This window comes from Hyaena hyaena, unplaced genomic scaffold (genome assembly GCF_003009895.1).
Source record: "Hyaena hyaena isolate Hyena2069 unplaced genomic scaffold, ASM300989v1 scaffold_172, whole genome shotgun sequence".
In the NCBI taxonomy this organism is placed as follows: Eukaryota; Metazoa; Chordata; class Mammalia; order Carnivora; family Hyaenidae; genus Hyaena; species Hyaena hyaena.
Window position 1 is genome coordinate 446,063 of NW_024080804.1, and position 15,156 is coordinate 461,218.

The 15,156-nt window shown below is 40.5% G+C and overlaps 1 long non-coding RNA gene across 2 annotated transcripts in view; it reads left to right on the forward strand.

The window, feature by feature from the left end:
• Positions 1-3,203: 3,203 nt before the first annotated feature.
• Positions 3,204-15,156, forward strand: part of LOC120237136 — a 34,982-nt gene continuing 23,029 nt past the window's right edge. For both annotated transcript variants that reach the window (XR_005529865.1, XR_005529866.1), the window contains exon 1: positions 3,204-3,330. This is a non-coding gene — a long non-coding RNA (uncharacterized LOC120237136). The remainder of the gene's footprint in view (positions 3,331-15,156) is intronic.

Consider the following 15,156-nt stretch of genomic DNA (forward strand, 5'->3'; position numbering starts at 1 on the left):
AACACGAACCGTGAGATCATGACCTGGGCTGAAGTCGGACGTTTAACCGACGGAGCCACCCAGGCACTCCTGGAATTAGTCTATCAAGACTGTATTCCTAGCATGAAGTTCAGATGCTGAGTTTGGAAGCTGGGTGAGGCGAGATTGTGTTTTCCAAATACAGCAGCACTAACCTAGCCTTTCCCACAGGCTTTTCTAACAGTGTGAGGTTGACACTCCTCGTCAAGAGGTGGGGCCTATATCCTTGAATATGGGTAGGCCAGTTACAGGGCAGAAAGGATATTATCTGACTTCCAAATCTAAGTCATGCAAGTGATACAGCTCCTGCTGGGATCCCTTCCTTTGGACTGTGTCTTAGGATCACTGAACACGTGGAAAAGGGCACCAGCCAGCCTGAAGCCACTGAGCTGGGAGACCACCTGGGAAGCTCCATGGATACAGTGATCTCAGAGAAGCCGAGCTCTTGTGGCCTCAAGGTTCCTTCCCTTCACCAATCTCCACATGGGAGAGAGCCAGCCTTCCAGCCAGCCCTACCTGACGCTGAGTAGGCGGCATGGTTGTCCTCACGGAGGCGTGCCCAAACCGCAAGGTAGGGAGAGGTGCTATCTTAAGCCACTAAAGTTTTCTGGTGGTCTTTGATGCATCATGAGGTAACCAGAACATTAAGAGCTGGACAATACTTTGTGATAGTTAAATGCTAAGTATAAGTTGACAGAACCATAGCAGCATTGGTTGATCAGCAAATGAATATGCTAATTTACAGCCTTAGTGTCTGAATTAATTAAAAGCAGAAAACCGCCTCGTCTTGATAAGAGACATGGAAGTGTTGGTTGACCACGTTCCTTCTGAGACCTAACCATGGTCTGATTTCTTAATTATGATAGTCGAGTGAGCAGAATAAGGCAGAAGATGTAGGGGTCTTTCAGTAGTCTATTTCTCATGATTCTCTGGGTCAGGAATTGGGGTAGAGTTCAGTTGGGGAGGTCTTCTGCTCCACGTGATTTGGTGGGGGTAACTCATTCAGCTACGTCCAGCCTGTGGCTGGGCTGGGCTGGACGGTCTAAGGAGGCCTCTCTCGTGTCTGCTGCTCCTCTACGTGTCCTTTCCATCCATGTGCGGTGGCTCATCACTCAGTAGTCAAGCCCAGCTTCATTAAAGCATGGAGGCTGGCTCCTGAGAGCAGGAAGCAGACCTTTTAGGGCCTGAACTGGGAAGTCCCAGAATGTTACTTCCACTGCATTCTATTGGTTAGATAAAGTCACAAACCAAGTCAAGGGCTGGGAAAGACTCCACTTGTTGATGGATGCCATGTCATGCACATCCATGGGTAAAGTGGGAGGAAACTGACTGTTGTCTGGGGGATAAATGGGAAGAGCAATTGTCTCTAAAGAGAGAGAGTGGTTCTAATCCTGGTTCTGCTACTCTAACTAGCTATGTGGTGTTGGCCAAGTTACCTATTAATATGCTTCACCAGTTTGCACACTTGCCAGGTGAGAAGAATGAGGCATGAACTCCGAAAGTCCTGTTTTACTTCTCATCAGGGAAGAGACTACATTAAGCCTGGAAGGTGGGGGTGGGAGGGGATGTAAACAATTAATGAATTCTCGAACTGTTCTCTCTGGGGCTATCGTTAGCCTGTGTTTAACCTTTAGCTGTGGTCTGGCTAAAGTGACATCTCCCTAATCAATCATCATATGATCTCTCTTGAGAGATCAAATGTTCCTGTTACAACCTAACCCCCTCCCCTTCTCTGCCTCCTCCTTGTCAGGCTCATGGGCTGGGAAATCAAAATACTGTTCTGTTTCACAGTTGTTACTATCTTTTACAGGGAGCAGGAGGCATTAGGACTTCAAAGGGAGTTGAGGTAGGGATCCTGGAACTAGGATTTGACAAAATAATTTGGCCAACTCTAACAAACATTGTGTTGACCAGTGTGAACCCGATGCAAGATGTGAGACCGCTGAAGCAAACGGAAAGATTTTTTGTGTTTCTAAAAGTCTTCAACCAGGAGCTTTATAATTTTGAAATACACAAGTTATTCACCAAGTACTCTAAAAAAGCCCTCATTTTAGGAGAATTATAGGTTGCCACAGTGACACTCCTGAACTAGATCCGGGATCATTATTTGGTGAGGTTCAGTACATATACCATCTATGGTAGGTGTACAAGGAACTCCTTAAGGAGCTCATCATTCAGTAAGTTATCTAGTACCTTCCAACTTGTGGACCTAAGTTTGACATGGCATTTGAGCCCTTACAGGCTGTATCACTTCAGGAATTTCAGCAACAGCATCCAGATTTAGGCAGAGACCTGTGTACCTTACCCAGTGACTCCATCACCATAGCCATTGATTTTCATTTTGGGGGTAGGGTGGAGCCATTAGAACAATGTGCACTGAGATCTCCTGGGTCTCAGATTATCTCTCCGGTACTAAACTATTAAACCCTCCTATGTCCTTCCTATTTTATTGCCAGAACTGTCAGGACTCCTCAAATGAGGAGATCGTAATGTCTTTTGGTCATCATAAACAATGTACACATCATTACTATTAGAACATAGAACAATCTGCTAGATCTGCCACTCTTTTTTTTTTTTTTTGTCTTCATTCTTTCTCTAAGCTCTAGTTATCTCCCCTCACCAGCATCTTATCTTCCTTTCCTTGACACACGGCTCCGTCTCCCTCACATCCTCTTTCCAGTGATTCCCTTCTGCCAAAATTTCAACTCAGGCTATACAAATCCAAATGCAGTAAAGATATCTTCCAAACATGATGAAGAAAGGTGTGATTAAAAGCATTTAGGAAAGGGATGCCTGGGTGGCTCATTCAGTTAAGTGTTCAGTTCTTGACTTCAGCTCAAGTTCAGTTCAATTCTTGATCTCACTGTCATGGGATTGAGTCTTGCATTGGGTTCTGTGCTGACAGTTGGAGCCTGCTTGGGATTCTCTCTCTCCTCCCCCTCCCCCTTCCCTGATTCACACACACACACACACACACACTCTCTCTCTCTCTCTCTCTCTCTCAAAATAAATGAATGAACTTAAAAAAAAAAAAAGGCATTCGGTAAGCAATGAGTTCTAAAATCTTAGGGGGAGACAGTGGCACAGAGGAACCAGAACATAAGATCTCAAATGCGTAAAGGTTTTTTAAAATTTGTTCAAATCTCATTGTTCTTTAATCCTTCTCCCATTTTTACAGCTGTCTGACAAAAACCTTCAGTAAAACTATGCACCCTAAGAGAAGATAGAAAGAAAGGCAGGAGGAGCCATTCTGTGCTAACAAGAAAATGATGTTTGGAGGTAGAGGAGCAGATCTGGAGTCTTTGCATTCAGGTAACAAGCTAAAAAAACTGTCCATTGGAACTCATAACCAAGCGCAACATGCTACTGGATATGACAAATGGGGGACATATGTTTGGCTAAGTCCTGTGTCAGCAGTGTCCCATCTTGCCAGAGGCCATCATGACAGCTTGGAAGCAGTGTTAAAAACAACAAAAATATTTTGTGTTCCTAAGGGGCAGGCGGCATAAGAATATACGCAACTGACACAGGTATGTGTGTCCGCTAGCATCATGGGCTAGACACAGTCTTAATCTTTGTTCATAAAACCATGCATGCTAAAGCTGCACAAGAACCCCTGTAATTGGGTTGTTAATAATAGAAGTCTAAGTGTCACAGAAGTTCTAAGCGGGCCCTAAGGACTAGCCTACAGGGAACGCCACTGGCCAGGTGGGTGCCCTCGGATGAGATGATCTCTATGAACCTGCTATTCCTACTGGAAGATCAGAGGCCTGGCCCATGGCGGTACTCAGTAGATGATCATTACTGGGCCACGCGTAGCTACTCTCTTTTTTTTTTAATTTAATTTAATTTTTTTATTTTTTATTTTTTTTTACAGATAGTTTATTGTCAAGTTGATTTCCATATAACACCCAGTGCTCATCCCCACAAGTGCCCTCCTCCATGCCCATCACCCCCCTTCCCCCCCCCCCCCTACCCATCAGTCCTCAGTTTGTTCTCAGCATTCAAGAGTCTCTCATGGTTTACCTCTCTCCCTCTCCCCCACCATTTCCGCCCTTCTTCTCCCCCTTGTTCCTCAGTTAAGTTCCTCCTAATCCTCCTATACGTGCAAACATACGATATTTGTCCTTCTCTGCCTGACTTATTTCGCTCAGCATAACACCCTCAAGGTCCATCCATGTTGCTACACATGGCCAGATTTCATTGTTTCTCATTGCCATGGAGTATTCCCTGGTATAGATAAACCACATCTTCTTGATCCATTCATCCGTGGATGGACACTTAGGCTCTTTCCAGGTTTTGGCTATTGTGGAGAGCGCTGCTATGAACACTGGGGTACATGTGCTCCTATGCATCAGCATTTCTGTATACACATGGCCAGATTTCATTCTTTCTCATTGCCATGTAGTATTCCATCATATAGATAACCCACATCTTCTTGATCCGTTCGTTAGTCGCCCCCATATCTCACACGGAAACACGCGTAGCTACTCTTGACAGAATTCATCGGGGATCGAGTAATTTAGCCATAAAATGGGAAAGCCTGGAGTTCTTTCTCACCTCCCCCCAAAAGGCAGTGTGTGCAGCCTGCGACACCTACTTCCTTCCTCTTCCAGGGAACTGGCTCTTTCCCCACAGAGGACTGCCCCGACACCCCCACCTCCCCCGCTTTCCACTAGAGCTTGTGGCCTCAGTTACCTCAACCGAGTGTCAAGCCCCGCCCCCCACACCTCTACCAGCCACGCGCATGCGCACACAGCACTCAGCCAAGCTGCGCACGGGCCGCAGCAGGGAGGAACACGCGCCAGCTGGGTGTCCAGCTCGCTCTCGGGGCGGGGCAGCAAGGGGGCGTGGTGAACGCGAAGCCCGCTTTTGTCATTGGTGGCGGCGGGGCCACGCGGAGGCCCACGTGAGCGGTCGGCTCAAGGGCCCACGGGCTGGGGGCCCGGGGCGCGCAGGCGCCGGCGGGGCCGGGGCGTGGGCGGAGGTGGTGAAGGGGTGAAGGTGGAGGAGGGAGTGCCTGCGAGCAGGCAACACAGGCCTGGCGCGGTGCCGTGCAGCTGGCGGCGGGTGGGGCCGCCGGGCGGGCCGCTGCGTTCTCCTGTCCGCGGAGGCTGCGGACGGGAAACGATCCGGGTGGGGGGCACCCGGCCCAAACCCCTTCCCCTGAAAGTCTGCGGGTTCCTGGGGCCAGGTAAGCCAGGTAGAGGCTCCGGGCCGTGTTACAAAACAACGTTGAGACTCGCAAAGATCAGCCCTCTAAGGCTTCTGTGTGTCCATTGCGGTCTCTGATCCCTGGCAAGTCCCTTGGCCTGGGCCTCAGTTTCCCCGCTCCTTTAGGGGGCTTGCGACCTGAGAGTGGCCACGAAGAACAGAAATTTCACGTCACAATAACTCCTTGCCTAGTGAGTATTTAGAGCACCTGAGCCATGCCCTTGCCCTCAGGGAAAACAGGTGCCTAGTTCAGGCACTGAAGATCAAAGTTTCAGGGTGGTTGAGTGCCAGGGCTTTGGAGTGCCCCCGCCCTGGTGGGTTCCGCCGCCCGGCCTGTGTGAGCTTGGGCCTCAGTTTCCTTATCAGGGCATAAAACGTGCTTCAGAGATAATGAAAAGATAGTGTGCAGTGGTTAAACGTCGTTGTCAGGGGCACATAGTAGCTCCTGACACGAGTTAGAGGCTGAGGCAGCGCACAGGGCTGTGCAGTCAGTTTGCTCATTTCAAAGCAGCTGAAATGTCTGGGGGAATACAGGCGCAGTGTAGGAGCCCGGGGTGCACACCCGCAGAACAGAGGTTGATTTTTATTCTCTAGGCTAGCCAGAGTGAAGGAATGCAGTTATTAATTTATTAAGCACATTCCTCTCTCCCTGCCTTAGAAAAAGGCTTCTGAGCCTTTCTGAATCTCTAGTTGGTAGTGTTTTAGAACCGCTAAAGAAGATGTTTAATTGATTTTTCTGAATTCTTATATTTAGACCAGTTCTGATGATCAAGAAGGAAAATGATTCATTTGCATTTCGGGCGGTTAATAGTGTATTGTAACAATTTGGGATGAAACTGTCAGTACTTCACAGGAAAGCTGGCAAAAACAGATATTCTTCAACTGTTACTGTGGCTCAATGTTGAAAGCTTAAAAAATAATCGTGTTCTGTGCTGTTTTTACCTTTCTTTTGGTCTCCATAATACCCCTGCCTCCAGCATCTCTAGGTGGTTAAAAGCTGTTATGTATTACTTTTTTATAGACACGCATTTTGACCTTAATCTCACCTTTTCTTACCAGTAACTGCTTTAAGATCCTGTTGCTACAAGAGTTCAGGGAAAATCCATTTGTAATATTATTTGGAGAAGGGTGACCACACCCTGACTTCAGCAGAGTGTTGAGTAAATCAAGCTACTGTTCTTTCTGGAAAAAACCTGCAGCTGAAACTGGGATTAGGGATAAAGAAGCCCAGCTGGATTTTGCCCCTTGAATGCCAGTGATAATTTCTGTTTATGGTCTGTTTATCATACAACATGCTTTGCCAGAATATGACCAGTTTTTTGTAAGCCTACCATGACTGTACATAGTATGTGATGCCTTGTGTCTCAAGTATGTATAAATAGCTGATTGATCTTGACCTGTTGAGTGAATGGGAGATGTTTGCTTGAAGCAATGGCTTGTCTCCACATAGGTCTTTGCTGAAAAAAGTAGCCATTTGATTGATGCTAGCTAATTGAAAGCATATGAGAGATTCCAGGATTTGACTTTTTCATTTATTTTCAATTTTTCATTTTAATGTTGTAAACACTTGTAGAGTGGGCCTGTTAATGTTCCGGTTTCCTGAAATTGGCTTTAAAGAATTAGTTGTCCCTGGTCTCACTTGCTACTTCAGTTCAACATACATTATTAACAGTATAGTATGCTGAATAACTGTAACAATTATAATAAACATTTGTTGAGCACGTACTATTTATATTGACAGATTAGAAACATCATTTTATTTTTTAAGTATGCTCCAGGCCCAGTGTGGGGCATGAACTCATGACCCTGAGATCAAGACTTAAGCTGAGACCAAGAGTCGGAAGCTTAACTGACTGAGCCAACCAGGTGCCCCTGTATATATAATTTATATCCATTACTTCACCGTATTTGGCACTGGGGAATAAAACAGCATTTTTACATGTTCCTCTACCTTAGGAGTCTTATGATCTTGTTTTCTGTTATTTTTGTTTTGTCTTGTTTTTTTGTTTTTTTAAAGAGAAAAGCTTCCTGAAAACTTAGACTTGTCAATTGTGATAGAAATCCTGGATATTTAAATTGTTTCTTTGAGAAATACTTTTCTTTTTTAAATTTTAATTTATTATTATTTATTTGAGAGAGAGGGAAGGAGGGAGGGAGGGGAAATCTCAAGCAGGCTCTATGCTCAGCACAGAGCCTGACTCAGGGCTTGATCCCAGGACCCTGGGATCATGACCTGAGCTGAAATCAAGAGTGGATGCTCAACTGACTGAGCCACTCAGGCATCCCAAGAAATACCTGTTTTCTTTAACATTTTAACATTTTAGTTTTTTCTTTGTCTCAAATGAAATAATTAAATGTTGCGATGTTAGTGTGGGTCTTAGCCAAAACTGATTATTTTCTTACTTTAATAAAAGGATCACATAGCGGATACTTAAGACTTTACTAATAAGGTTGATATTGGTTTATAAAAGTTCAAACAGGGGTTTTTTACTTCAGAAAAGGAAAGGTAAATTTGTTTATCCTCTATTGCATTAAAATAAAAAACTGAATTTGAAAACATAGGAAATTAGTACTAGAGAGCATTGCTAGATAAAAATAAGCCATTAGAGTTGGGGCACCATGGATTAGTTTATGATACCTACATGTATAGTTGTATATAATGATATATACAACATATATATATATATATGTTGTAGCATTGTTTGATTTACAAAATGCTTTTACTCCATCTCCTTTCACCTAATTGTCCTATATCACTTTGATAAAGATAATTGCTTAACTCATGTAAGAAATGAAAAAATTTCAGAGAAGATAACGGAATTGCCTCTTTGACAGGCATTCAGATTGGAAAGGGAGAATAAAATGCCTTTATTGGTAGATAGTCTGGTTGTCTATGTAGAAAATTCCAAAGAGTTCACAAAAAAGGTACTGTATCTGGTAGGAAGTTTAGCAAGGTCACAAGATACAAGGTCAATAGATGAAAATTAATCCTACTTTTCTGACAGAAACATTTTGAACTTAAAAAATTTTAAGTGCTTTTTATAATATCTAAACAGTTAAAACTGTGATAAATATAACAAAATACATGCAAGATTTCTATGCTGAAAACTACAAAACTGATGACAGAAATAAAAGGAGATCTAAATTAGTGGAGCAGTGGACTGTGGTCGTGGATTGGAAGAATGAATATTGTCAAAATGTCATTTCTTACCAAATTGATAAGACTGTATAGGTTCAGTGAAATAATAATCACAGTCTTAGTAGTCTTCTTTGTGGAAATCAGGCTCTTTTAAAAATTTATTTTCAAGTGCAATGTAGCCAACATAGAATATTATATTAGTTTCAGGTGCACAACATAATGATTCAACATTTATATACTTCAGGAAATGCTTAAGTATAGTTGTATCTGTCATACAAAGTTATTACAATATTATTGACTGTATTCGCTATTGCCATACTTCAGATCTCTGTTGTTATTCTTTTTAAAATATTTTTATTTATTTTTGAGAGAGACAGAGCATGAATGGGAGGGGGCAGAGAGAGAGAGAGACACAGAATCCAAAGCAGGCTCCGGGCTCTGAGCTGCGGGGCTCAAACCCACAAACTGCAAGATCATGACCTGAGCAGAAGTCCAATGCTTAACTGACTGAGCCACCCATGTGCCTCCAGAGCTCTGTTATTTATTGTATAACTGGCACTTTGTACATCTTAATCATCCTAACCTGTTTCACTCATCCCTCTGGCTGCCTCCACTTTGGCAACCACTAGTTGGTTCTCTGTATTTGTGACTTTGTTTCTCTTTTGTTTGTTCATTTGTTTTTTAGAATTAACATATGAGTGAAATCATATGGTATTTATCTTATTCTGTCTAATTTATTTCACTTAGCACAATACCCTGTGGGCCCATCCATGTTTTTGCAAATGGCAAGATTTCATTTCTTTTTATGGCTGAGTGATGTTCCACATACATATCTACAACATTTTTTTTATCCATTCATCTATGGACAGTCCCCTGGGTTGCTTCCATATCTTGGCTATTGTAAATACTGCTGCAGGAAGTAAAGGGGTGTATGTATCTTTTCAATTAGTGTTTTCATTTTCTTCTGGTAAACCAGAAGTGGAATTATTGGATCATATGTTATTTCTCTTTTTAATTTTTTGAGGAAACTTCATACTCTTTTCCATGGTGGCTTCACCAGTTTAAATTCCTGTGAACAGCACATGAGGGTTCCCTTTTCACCACATTCTCACCAACACTTGTTACTTTTTTTGGATCTAGCCATTCTGACAGGTTTGAGGTAATATCTCATTGTAGTTTTGGTTTGTATTTGCCAGATGATTCTTGATGTTGAGCATATTTCCACGTGTCTGTTGGCCCTTTGTATATCTTTGCAAAAATGTCTATTTAGATCTTCTACACATTTTTTAAACCAGTTTGGGGTTTTTGTTTGTTTTGCATTGAGTTGTATGAGTTCTTTATATATTTTGGGTATTAGCCCCTTCCAGATATGTCATTTTCAAATATTTCACCCCATTCAGTAGGTTGCCTTTTCATTTTGTTGATGGTTTCCCTCACTGTACACAAGATTTTTAGTTTGATGTAGTCCCAATAGTTTATTTTTGCTTTGTTTCCTTGCCTGAGGAGACAGGTCCAAAAACATTAGTAAGAGCAGTGTCCAGGAGTGTACTGCCTATGTGTTTTCTTAGAAGTTTTATGGTTTCAGGTCTCATATTTAGGTCTTTAATCCATTTTCAGTTTATTTCTGTATATGATGTAAGAAAGTGGTCCAGTTTCATTCTTTTCTGTGTAGTGGTACAATTTTCTCAACACTGTTCATTGAGTTTCTTTTCCCTATTGTATATTCTTGCCTCCTTTGTCAGAGATTGACCACCTTAGCATGGGTTTATTTCTGGACTGCCTGTTTCTGTTCTATTGATCCATTTGTCTGTTGTTATGCCAATACCATACTGTTTTGATTACTGTGGCTTTGTAGTATAGTTTGAAATCTGGGAGGGTGGTACCTCCATCTTTTTTCTTCTTTCTCACAATTATTTTGGCTATTTGGGATCTTTTGTAGTTCTATGCAAATTTTAGAATTATTTGTTCTAGTGTGTGAAAAATTTATCGGTATTTTATGGGGATTGCATTGAATCTGTAGATTGCTTTTGGTAGTATTGACATTTAAAAAATATTCCTCCAGCCATGAACATGGTGTACCTTTGCTTTCATCTGTGTCTTACTCAGTTTCTTTCATCAGTATCTTACACTTTTAAGAGTCCCGATCTTTCACCTCCTTGGTTAAGTTTATTCCTAGGTATTTCATTTCTCTTTGATGTAAGTGGAATTGTTAATTTCTCTTTTGCTAGTGTGGTATTAGTATATAGAAACACAACAGATTTCTGTGTGTTAATTTTGTATCTTCCAACTTTACTGAGTTCATTTGTTCTAATAGTTTTTGGGAGTCTTTAGGGTTTTCTATATGTAGTATCATATCATCTGCAAATAGTGACAATTCTACTTTTTTATTACCATTTTGGATACCTTTTATTCATTTTACTTTGATGCTGTGGCTACAACTTCCAGTACAATGTTGAATAAAAGTAGTGAAAGTGGACATTCTTGTTTTGTTCCTGATCTTAGAAGAAAGCTTTCAGCTTTTCACCATTGAGTATGATGGTAGCTGTGGGTTTATTGTATATGGCCTTTATAATGTTGAGGTATGTTCCCCCTACACCCACTTGGTTGAGAGTTTTTATCATGAAACAAAATTTTTTCAGATAATTTTTCTGCATCTATTGAGATGATCATATGATTTTTATCCTTTATCTTGTTAATAACTTATATCACATTAATTGATGTGCAGATCTTGAACCATCCTTGCATTCCTGGCATAAATCTTACTTGATTGTGGTGAATGATCCTTTCAATGTATTGTTGAATTCATTTGCTAATATTTTGTTGAGTTTTGCATATGTGTTCATCAGGGATATTTCTTTTTTGTAGTGTTTTTGTCTGGTTTGGGTATCAGAGTAATTCTAGCCTTTTAGAATGAATTTAGAAGTATTCTTTTTCATTATTTGGAATAGTTTGAGAAGGATAGGTATTAACTCTTTTTTAAAGGGTGTAATCTACCTGTGAAGCCACCTGTTCCTAGACTTGAATTTTTTGATTATTGATTTAGTTTCATTTCTTCTTACTAATTTTTTTCCCCAGATTTTCTATTTCTTCATGATTCAGTCTTGGAAGACTATATGTTTCTGTGGACTTATCCATTTTGTTTTTCTAGGGTGTCCAGTTTGTTGGCATATAGTTTTTTGTAGTAGCCTTCTAAAATCCTTTATATTTCTGTGGTTTAACAGCAATTTCCAACATTTATTTAGAGAGACAGAGAACTTACTATGGCCAAAATAATGTTGAAAAAGAAAAGCAAAATTGAAAGACTAATGCTACCTGAGTTTAAGACTTACGGTAGAGTTACAGTAATTAAGACCATGTGATTTTTTTTTAAACTATTTTAAACAAAAATGCCTTATATGAGATCTACCTTCAGTAATTTTTTTTTTTTGCTTGTTTTTAAATTTTATTTAATTTTGAGGGGGAGAGGGCAGAGGGAGTGAGAATCCCAAGCGGGCTCCACACTGACGGTGTGAGGCTCAAACTCACAAACTGTGAGATCATGACCTGAGCTGAAATCAAGAGTCGGACGCTTAACCAACTAAGCCAGCCAGGTGCCCCTACCCTCAATAAATTTTTAAGTGTACAACACAGTATTGTTAACTGTAGGTACAGTGTTGTATAGCAGATCTCTAGAACTTTTCCATCTTGCATGACGGGAAGATTATACTCATTGAATAGCAACTCCTTATTTCCACCTCTCCTCAGACCTTGGCAACCACTATTGTATTGAGTGCTTTCATCACTTCAACCAGTTTAGATACCTGATATAAGTGGAATTCAATATTTCTCCATTCCTGGCTTATTTCACTTAGCATAATGCCTTCAAGCTCCATCCATTTTCTGGCATATGACTGGATTTCCTTCCTTTCATGGCTGAATAATATTCCACTGTTTGTATATACTAGGTTTTCTTTATACTCTGTTTTCTTTATCCATTCATCTTTCAACAGACATTTAAGTTGTTTCTGCCCTTGGCTATTGTGAACAATGCTGTAGTAAACCTGGAAGTGTAGATATCTCTGAGAAAATGATTTCAAATTTTTTGATTTAATACCCAGAAGTGGGATTGTTGGATCATATGGCAGTTGTATTAATATTTTTTTGAGTAACCTCCAGAGTGTTCTCCATAGTGGCCGCACCGTTCTACATTTCCACCAGCAGTGCACAAGGGTTCCAGTTTCTCCACATTCTTGTCTACACTCGTTACTTTGTTTTCTTGATAATGGCCATCCTAATAGGTGTGAGGTGTTACCTCATTGTGGTCTTGATTTGCATCTCCCTGATGTTAATGATGTTGAGCACCTTTTCATGTATTTACTGGCCGTTTGTATGTCTTTGGAAAAGTCTCTATTCAAATCTTGCCCATATTTAATAAAATTAGTTGTGTTCTTGTGCTTTTGACTTGTAGGAGTTCCTTACATATTTTGGATATTAATCTCTTAAAAATTTGCAAAACGTTTTTTCCCTTTTGATAGATAGCTTTTTCACTCTATTGGTTTTTTTTTTTTTTTTCTTTTGCTGTATAGGAGCTTTTTAGTTTGATGTCATCCCAGTCAGTCTATTTTTCATGTATTGCCTATCCTTTTGGTGTCACATTCAAGAAATCATTGGTAAGACCAGTGTCATGAAGGTTTTCCCTATGTTTTTTTTTTTCTTAGAATTTTTCAGTTTCAGGTCTTATATTTGAATTTTTAATCCATTTAAGTTTATTTTTGTGTATGGTGTAAGATAAGAGTTCAGTGTCATTCCTTTGCATGCATATTTCCAGTTTTCCAGCACCATTTGATAAAGAGACTGTCCTTTCTCTGTTTTGTATTCTTGGTGCCCTTGTTGAAGATCAGTTGGCCATATGTGAAGACCAGGTGATACTGGTGAAAGGATAGACACACAGGTCAATGGAACAGAATCCAGAGTCCAGAAAAAAACAGCAACATGGCCAAAGGTGCCAAGATAAATCACTGGAGTAAAAGATGGTCTTTTCGCAAAATGGTGCTAGAAGAATTGGACGTCCATATTTTAAAAAAATGAACCCTGATCCATACTTCAAACACATACAAAAATTAACTCAAAATGTATCATAGACCAAAATGTAAAATCAAAACTGTAACACTTCTAGAACTTCCTGTCCATATGGTAGCTACATGTGGCTATTTAAATTTAAATAATTAAAACTAAATACAATTTTAAAATTCAGCTCTTAGTTCTAGCCACATGTCAAGTCCTCAGTAGCTATGTGTGGTTAGCTATAGCTAGTGTATTGGTTAGCTTGGAGTATAGCACATTTTCATCATCACAGAAAGCTTTATTGTACACTGCTGTTCTGGAAGAAAACATAGGAGAAGAAGCTTTGGGATCTTAGACAAAGATTTCTTAGGACACAAAAAACATGAAGCACAAAAGAATAAAATAAACAGGTTTTATCAAAATTAAAAACTTTGGATCATTGAAGAGCTGTGCTAAGAAAATAAAAAGACAAGCCAGAGACCAGGAAAACAAGTATTTGCCAAACATACGTTTGATAAAGAATTGGCAACCAGAATATAAAAAAAATGAAACTTTAAAAATTCAGTAATAGTAAAAGAAATAAAATAGTAAGCAAAATATTTGTACAGATACCAATGAAGAAGAGGATGGCATATAATTTAAATTTTAAAAATCTTATCCAGGTATTACCTTCCTTCCTGACCCCCCTCAACAAACGGTATTGACTGGGAAGTTTATGGTCCACTCTTTTTTTTTTTTTTTAAATTTAACTAGGTATTACTTATTTTTAAAGTACTAATCCTCACAAGTAAAACTGAGGAAAATAAGATGGTGTGTGTCTGAAAACGCAAGCACAGCTCTTGTAGAGTTCTGTTTGTCCAAGAGTATCAATAGTGAAGGTAAAAGGAAGCAACATACCCATCTTAGGCTTTGTCAGTTTCTGTGATCATGTTAATGAACTGACTTTTTAGCCTTTTTGGACCATAAGAAAATGTGATCTTCCTAATTGTATTCAAATCAGTTAAGCTTGAAAACAGATGGGTGATTTGCTGTTCTTGTCTTAAACCTAAGTGCTTGCGTAGATTCTGCTTAGGCATATGTGGTCGGCAGAATAACGGCCCCCTTAAAGACGTCCACAACCTAATGCCTGAACCCTATGAATATGTTACCATACATGGCAAAGGGTTTTTGCAGATGTGATTATGTTGAGGAATTTGAGATGGGAAAACCCAACTGGCCATTTTAGGTTTGGAGATGGGCGCCAGGCACAAGCTTTGGAACTGGGGTGCCTCTGGAAGCAACAAAGGCAAACAGGTGGATTCTCACCTAAGGCGTCTAGAAGCAGTCTTCGGAGCCATTTCAGACTTAGCCAGCCAGAAGTATAGGTGTGTTGTTTAAGCCATTAAACTTTTTGGTGATATGTTAGGTCAGCAGTAGAAAATGAATGCAGCATAACTATGGGACTATCCATTTGCAAGTTCTGGAACACAGTTTTTTGTAAGCAGTAACACACACTGCTCCCCAGTGAGCATACTTTTTTTGCTCTTACCCTCCTACTCAACTCTGTCAAATGATACTCTGTTCCCAAAGTGTGCACATTGCATGTGCCAGAAAGGAGAAAGGTCTTGTGATGTAGCCCACATGAGAGCAGTGCTCCTCAGACTCTGGACATGGACAGCCTGCGTCAGAATTACCTGGGGAGCAAATGAAAAATGCAGATTCTTGGGGCACCTGGGTGGCTCAGTCGGTTGAGTATCTGACTT